Genomic DNA, 8,562 nt, shown 5'->3' with positions numbered 1-8,562 from the left:
GGACTTTGGTATTTCGAAGAAGTCTATCCTTTGAAACCTTTATTACCGACCAAGATCGTACCAACTGTTTTGACTCCCTCTGTACACCTTCACACTCTGTCCCCTAGAGACTCCCAACATAGACAGAAGTATCATAATAACACTTTGATGATAGTAATGAATGCTACTCATGCCATTTTTAATAAGAGTAATTGTTGGATTTTTACTCACTTACCGCAACATGGGAACAAGGGACTGGGATGGTATATACATCCTCTACCTTTACCGACTTCTTGCTATGCCTCTCTTAGAGCACTATTCTTTGGCCGATGGAATGATAGCATCTCAGGGAACTTCGATGGAACTAATTTAAATGATTTCGAGAAACGTGAATTGACTCCCCTGGGATGCTCACATTTCGCAAATAGAAGTAAACCTAACGTTGCTTCTATTAGGCCGTCCGACAAACTATCTCTTCCTTTTCAAACTCTGATTTCCTTTAAAATGGCTCCGATAGGCAATAAGGACGCTGTACCTCCTTCTTATTCTGTAAATCATAATCCCGATTCGGTTCCCTTCGTGTACAGAGAAATGGCACTAGGCCAATGGGAGATTTTGAAACTTGTAAAAATATTGTAAATTTGACTGGGGAAAACAGGCCTCTGTATGTAGAAGGGCCCGTTTATTTTGTGGTAGCTTAGCATTTCCCTGGTTGCCCAAGGATTGGCAGGGGACCTGTTATTTAGGAATATTGTTACCCGGGGTATTTGTAGCTAGTACCTTGGAGGTTTCTAGGGCTCGCCCACGGCAAGACAACAATGGAGATACCCCTGGGCAAGTATTTGGGGACATAGCTAAATCAGTTGTGCCCTTTTGGGGACAAATAGCAAACTCAGAGAACATTAGGGGATTAGCAAAGGTATTGGAGAGAACGATCAACTGGACCACGGACATACTCTACAATATGACCTTAGAGCAAAAGGCGATAAGATTGGTAGCACTTCAAAATCGGATGGCATTAGATGTCATCTTGGCAGAACGAGGTGGAGTATGCAAATTAGTGGGGTCCGCTTGTTGTATTTTCGTACCAGACTCCTCACCAACAATTTTTAAAGCAATTCAGAACTTGCATACTCTCAGTTCTGAAGTCCATATCCCTCTAGGAGACTGGAACCTTAGTACTTGGTTTTAGGATTCTCTGCGATCTTGGGGTTGGAAGGTGCTTTCCGTCATTATGGTTATTTTAGGGATTCTGTTATTTCTTTGTTGTTGTTTTCAATGCCTCCCAAGTATATGTGGAATGATAGGGGGGTGTTGTGCTCAAGCAGTGAGCGCAATAGGGCATAAAATATATACTCCAGATACAGCATCTAAAGAATTCATGTTACAAGAGGTTCTTTTGAACAACCTTATGGGTATAGACATTACAGACAATGATGCGGAACCTATGGATGACAATACATGGAGTCATTTTCGAAAAAGTATTAGGGATGATGTTTAGCACTTGGCATAGGCCAAAAGGAGGGTCTGTGGAAATCAAAATAATATTGTACCTCCTATCGCATTGTTTGAATGTATGTTGGCCTACGCAAAAGTTGTCTAAAAACATTGTGTACATAGATTCTGTGGCAAGGTCTTGACCTTAATGTATTGTGCAAATCGCCATCTTGGATTAAGCTACCATTTTAGGTACTCTTGCAGTGTGGAAGTCACCTTGAACAACAAAATGGAGGCCGAATGACATTTCGAGTGGGATTCTGGCCGTTGTGACCTCCGCACACATGAATAAGTAATATGCCCGCAAGCCACTTGTTGGGGTCGCGAACTGAGACCTTGTCCTATCCCTGACCTATGTGTAAATGAACAACTGTATCAGCGGAACTGATCAAAGTGCATACATTATGGGATTGACCTGGCAACGAACCCTAGGCCTGGTCCAAAGAATGGTTAACCCGCGAGGGGGTTGGCCAAGGCTGGATAAAAAACCGAGTATCCCAATATTCGCTCTCTCACACTAACACGGCGAACTACCGTTGATGGTTCGTTCTGTTACTCTGAGGGCCGAATAGCTATCCGTATGACAATTGACTTTTGGTAATTGTTGTAACTTTGAATAAAGCGCTTTGTATGTCCTTAGTAACCTGTGTTGGTGTGTTTCCTTTGGGCTTCCCGGCCTCATATCAATTTTTCTGTTTCCACAAAATCACTAGCATTATTGTCCATGTAACCTTTCTATACATTGGAGCTTAGTCCCATTGTTCACGGGTAACTATTTCTTAAATCTGACAGTTGAAAGAACAAAACTGTTCATTCTGAATAATTCCCTAATGCATTTCTGTTTAGTATGTGCAGTGTCCACTTTAAAACGAAAGTAAGCCTTTCCATTTTACCTAATGTCACTTTGCTTCATGGAAAGTAGATGTTTTATTTATTCCAAATGAAATACGTCACTTCGCTTTGCTTTTCCATATATGCAGAGTTCCTTTTTATTTCTCAGCTACACAGGATTTCAATGTATCTTTCCCCATGTGTACTGCTGTGGTTTCGAATCTCAATCATACTGTGGCTTTTCCATTTTACATGAAGTCAGCATTTGCAGACACACATGACTTGGGAGTCAATGTGCACATTCAGTGATTTACCTTTTCATATTTTATTTGAATCCTCTTTTTTATCATTTTCAGTAAGACCCACTTTTGCATGAAATAGGCCTCAGTTACATATTATGGGTTTGGAGCTGGCTTATACATTCCAGTGTAGGCCTTTAACATCAGCCAGTTTAAAACCTAAAGGTTAGCCTTGCTTGGCCTATTGGTTCATGTTATTGTGGGGATGAATTTGTAGCCCACACACCCCCCTATGCCCCTGTCCCTTTGAATTGGATCATTTTGAAGGAAAAAACAAGGGAGAGTGGGGCTCTTTGTTCTTTTTTCTTTCCTGGAGCATGTCCACTCCTTTATCCAAATTGAGGGAGTCTGCACTCTGGCCTCCACCCCTCCAGCTCTTTAGTTGGGGGAAAGGATTGAACTCCCCTCTTTTCCTTGATCCCCTTTCCCAGGTTCCTCCCCAGGCTGGAAATCGAAGAAGTTATTTGCTCTGGAGATAGGAAGAAAAGGAGAAGTTAAGTTTTTTATACAACACCCATTTACCCGATGTTATGGACATGCAGTATGAAAAACAACACAACACCACATCACATAATTATAACAACCAAAATGACACATTGCCATTTATTTGAGTTACATGCACATTATCCTATAAACACTATTATTTTCAATCCTTATTTATGCATTTCTTCATGAGCGTTAATTACTTTACTACTTTTATGTATGTACTATTCTCCGTCCGTGGTTACCATTCTTTCCTTTTATCCTTCAGATGGTTCCTGGGCTCTACCCTCACTGGGCTTGTCAATCAGTCGTAAAGATTGTCTGGGTTGACAGCTTTTCAACTGATTGATATGGACCCATTTCTCTTCCGTGTGTTCTCCTTTAGGGATGCAGATGTTATAGGCAATTTCGAAGGCACCACGCCAACATGGAAGAAACTTCTGCTCCTTGGTTCCTTTGTAAATTGTACATGTAGACCGTGTCACCTATTTCATACTCCTTCTTGGTGGTCTTAAGGTCCTAGTATGTTTTCATTCCTTCTGCCGACTTTTCTATGCCTCACTGAGCATAAGCAAAAGCATGCTGGAGGTGTTTCCTTATATTTTCAATATACTCATGGGTAGTGGACGCATATATCAGTGTCTGCTCTTGAATTCTGTAGAGCAGATGCTGAGGTAGCATCATCTTTCATCCAGTCATGAGCTTAAATGTAGAAATTTTCATTGCAGAAGTCGGTGTTGACCTAATAGCTATCAGGACAAGCGGTAATCGTATGTAAGACACAAACTTCTTGACTGGGTGGTATGCAATGTGGAGTTTCCTTTTTACCCCTAGAATTTCCCACATTTAGGTCATCACCTGACTGGTAAAATGACTTTTTCGGACCGACTCAATCCTTTGGCGGAGGTCGAAATGAGAGAAGATTTGGTTGATCATGAGAGCGGCAGCTGTTCCCGCCTTACAATTCAGGGATGGAAGACATTCTACCCACTTGGTAAATAAGCATGTTAATGTCAGCATTAACTTGTTTTGCCTAGAGGAGCTAATCACTGGCCCGATTAAATCTACTTGCAAATCTGACCAAGGCAGTGTCATTCCCCTTTTCTGTAGGGGAGCTCCGTGTATGAGAGAACTTGGTTGAAATTGAGCACACACAAGACACCCCATTAAGTAGCTATCAAGGCCCTGACCAATATGTGGCCAGTATGCAACCTTTTGCTATATTTCTTTTACCTTATGGAACCCCCTATGACTGGCAGTGGCCGCGTCATGGGCGTGACTCAACAGCAGGCTCCGGAATGAGGTAAGTACCACCTACTGGTCACATACAAATAGGGATCTCTGTACCAACAAACCGTCCTGAATTCTGAACATTTTGGAAAACTTCATCAACACCCGAGGATCCTCTTTCCCGGTGCAATCAATCCTGTCAGAGGAAAATTAACTGGATCTGCAATATGTTGATAACATTTCCCAATAATCAGGTACTCTTTTTTGTGCAGTAATCAAATCTGCATCTGGGGTGTCTTAACTCCCCTGGGCAGTAGAGATTTCATTGTTTCCATGGGTTTGGGACCTGGTGACAACAGTGACTTGGATTTCACCCAGCAGGGATTAGGTTTCTATGAAATCCCAGTGCAGAGCTCCAGTTTTAGCCAGCTGATCCGCCAAGTCATCTCCAGTCTTATCTGGCCCCACTATTTTGGAGTGACCTTGGATCTTTTTTCAGTAGAGGATCATCTTACTAGAGGTTTCCAGATGAATTGACTGGATTAGTTTCGCATGCTTTAATGATTTATTGTTGTGCACAGCATGCCTTGATTTTTCCAGTTAATTAGGTGGTCCACGAACCCATTCCTGACATAATCAGAGTCAGTGATTATGACCAGTTCTCAGAGTTGTTGGTGCACTGCAGTGAGTATGGCTTGATTTACCGTCAACAACCCTACCACCTGACTACTTCAGGGTCTGATTTTGTAACACCAGCAGAGGGTTCTGGGGTATCATGCGCTGAGGCATTCCAAATGCCAGCCATCAGTTATTTTTCCCTGTTATTGTCAACATGGTAGGAGCACCCATCCACATAAACTGTGGGTATCACCTGAAGTGTGTCTTCTTCATAGACCTTGTGCGGGGAAGTAATGTATGCATCCATATTGTCATAGGTTATTATACTTTTGTCCTCGAGACAGTTTTCTTGAGTACAGTTGCTAGTCAGCCAATCCTTGTACTAGAAAACTCTTCTTGTTTTGCCCATATCTGACCTCCACAGGAAAGCCTTGCATGGACAGAATCCAGGAAGTAATTCTGGAATTCCTTATGTTCCCTGCTCGGATTCGGTCACTTTATAAGTAGTGCAAAGGTTGGTGAGGAGTCTCCACAATGGTGTGCCCCCCTTGGATAAATGGGCAGTCGTTTTTCAATGCCGACAAAATTGCCAAGAATGCCTTTCCATAATCATTGAATTTTTCCTCCACTGAGGACAACATTTTGCTCACGTACGAGATTACTTTGTTGAGCTTGTTGTGCTTTGTATACAATACCACTGTTAGGCAGGTTTCTGAAAACCCTGTCTCCAAGAAGAACTCCTTGTTCCTGATGGGTTCAGCCAAACAAGAAGCTTGGGAAAGGCTTATTTTCAGATGTGTAACTGCCTCCGTTTGTTACGGACATCACTCCAAATTGACTCCCACATTCAATAAATGGACAAAGGGTCAAGTCACCACTGTGTAGTGTTCAATGAACTTTCTACTATAATTAGTGAGTCCAAGAAAGTTTTTAATCCTCGCAGAGTTGTAGGGTCTTTTTATTTCAATAAGGATTCCACCTTCTTCGCCTGGGGATTGAGGCCCTCAGGGGTGATCTTGTGCCTTAAGAAGTTCACACAGGTCTTACACCACTGTACCTTCTGCAAAGACAGTTTTTCTCTGGCTTTCTGAAACTGCTATTTATTCCTCCATAGTTGAGCTCTTGATCAATATATCATCTACATAAGCCATGTTTCCCCTTTTTGCCCAAATTGGGCTTCGCCTTATGCAGGAAGATGTTGAACTTGTTGCCAGAGTTTATGTATCCAAAAGGAGTTTGGGTCCACGTGTATTGTTGTCCCCCGATGGTGAAGGCAAGCTTGTATTGGTCTTCCCTACTCACGGATACAGTCTCGTAGTTGTTAGTCAAATCAATGGCTGGTGTACACGTTTGACCCTTGGATCTGTGCCCCTCATGTCTGCAATTAGTCTCCATTGGCCATTGGGTTTGAATATCCCCAGTACCGGGTTTTAAAAGGTATTGTGGATTGGACAAATGATCCCATGGGACTCAAGTTTGTTAATAATCTCTGTGAGTGACTCCATGGACGCGAGAGGTAACAGGTATTGTTTCACAAATACTGGAGCCATCTCAGGTCCATGGGTATGGTGGTTGAATGTATACCTGTGTGTCAACAGTTATATGAGTCCACTGTAAAAATATAATGGAAGTCCAGGATCACCAATTGTAGCTTCTCTCTGTTGAAAATCTTCTCTGGAGGAATACCATCACTGATGTCGAAGCAGTCATTTGGGATTGGTCTAATGATTTAATTTCCTAAATCAACAGAATAATGTTGGGTATCAACCGCCATTGCAATAAAGATGTCTGCACCCAAAGTGATACTGTGAGGGTCACTGTTAACCATCAATATTCAGAAGGTTTCATTTTCTAGGTTGTCTAGGGCTGTTAGATGTAAATACAAACCTTGTTGTTGAAGATGGTAAATCAAGTTGATATAGGTGTCCTGATTTGATAGGTTCTGTCCTCGCTTAATTTTGAGGGGAATCATAAATTGTTGCACCTGTCCTGGGATGGTGGCCTCTTCTCTCACTTGAACTTCAACTGCATATGGCAGCAATTGAGCTGAACGGAATGTTTTTTCAGTATTGTCAGAACCCATGGGGATACTCCCCAGTCATGACTAGGCTTTTTTAATTAATCAGGTCCGAATTGATTTTGAATCGGTTGAGTATGTCAATACCCAAATAAAATGAAGAAGAGACATCTCTCATGACCCAACCATTATGTTTAGGGTTTGCAGAATTCGGTGAACTCCGAAATACTTCGGTATATGACCCCTCTGATAGTTTATATAGTGCTTTATTGCGACTGTGTGGGAGCAAGATTCAAACATGTTATTGTTCTGTGTTGTTTGTTTCCAAGACAGACGCATGTCGCTGAGCTATCCGCCCAGCCCTGTCTGTGCACATCTATTGGAACTGACATTACTATATGACGTTATTCACTATTGCCACCTCTGGCAGAAGGTCGAATGAGCAGTGTAATCCCTCGCATCGTTCCCACTGTTCATTTACTAAGTCATTCATTGCAGTCAATGCGCACAGTATAGATTTGCATGTGTAATTATTTAGTAGTTTGGCAATTATTTGTGCATTAGACATGGGCCCTTGCCTTCTCTATAGTACACTTGCCACAAGGCCTCTAATCCAGCGTTCTGTACTGAGAGGAGCTTTTGCTCATTTATTTCATGTATTCATTTTCTGTGGGGCTCAGGAAATAAACGCTATGCATCAGTGAAGCCCCAGGGCCTTAGAACACAAACACAATAGTAGCAGGCCCATCTGTTTAGCTGGGATGCTTCCAGTGCCAGCACAGCATAGATGTGATAGACATTACCAGCATTGCACAGCATCTATGTGGTCGAATGAATGGAGTGTTCCAGCACTTTCCAGCAGTGTTACTGTGCCTTGAAGGGGTCCATGATGATCACTTCTTATCAGAGTTGATTATCTATTAATGGAGCAGTGGGCTGCCTGCTTTACTTTTAATGACAGTCATGACTCTTCTTTGCAGGACTGCCACTATTTATATAGTGACCTACTTCTTAGGCCTTTCTAAAGAGATGATAGCTGAACTGTTAGGCGGGGCCTGTTAGGGTTTGGTCTCAGAAGTGTGCTCATGATAGGACAGTTCAAGCACGGCTCAGAATCCGTGGCATATTATTAATGGCATAAAATCATCACTCCTCAGGAAGGCTGATTTACTTTGGATAGGAAAGTCCTGGCATATTTCAGGAAGACGCTCAGCTGGTCTTTCGCTTGAGAACTGTGGGGCGTGGGTGTAAGTGTGGGTTTGAGAGTGGCTCATTGGAGTGGCAATGAATTAGCAAGGCTGACTGAGAGCTAGGGAAAGATCAGAGGCCAGAGAATGTATGGCTAAGGGGCAGTGGTGGGAGTGTACTGGAATGGGCGTATGTTGTCATTTTATTGGTGGATGCAGTATGTCACTAATGGGATGTTATGCAATTCGTTACCTCAGTATTCCTGTGAACTAGTACTTTTTATCTACACGGAAGAGCTCCGGCATTTTACTCTGTCATTGAACACTATTGTCTTAGTTCACTGTGGTTTCCAGGTCCTGTTCCACTCTTCATGGCAGCCAGTACCATAGTGCAGACTTGTAACTACTCTGTGGTTGTGTT

The sequence above is a fragment of the Ambystoma mexicanum genome, chromosome 6p (genome assembly GCF_040938575.1).
Source record: "Ambystoma mexicanum isolate Mex_15411 chromosome 6p, UKY_AmexF1_1, whole genome shotgun sequence".
In the NCBI taxonomy this organism is placed as follows: domain Eukaryota; kingdom Metazoa; phylum Chordata; class Amphibia; order Caudata; family Ambystomatidae; genus Ambystoma; species Ambystoma mexicanum.
This window is presented reverse-complemented; position numbering follows the sequence as displayed.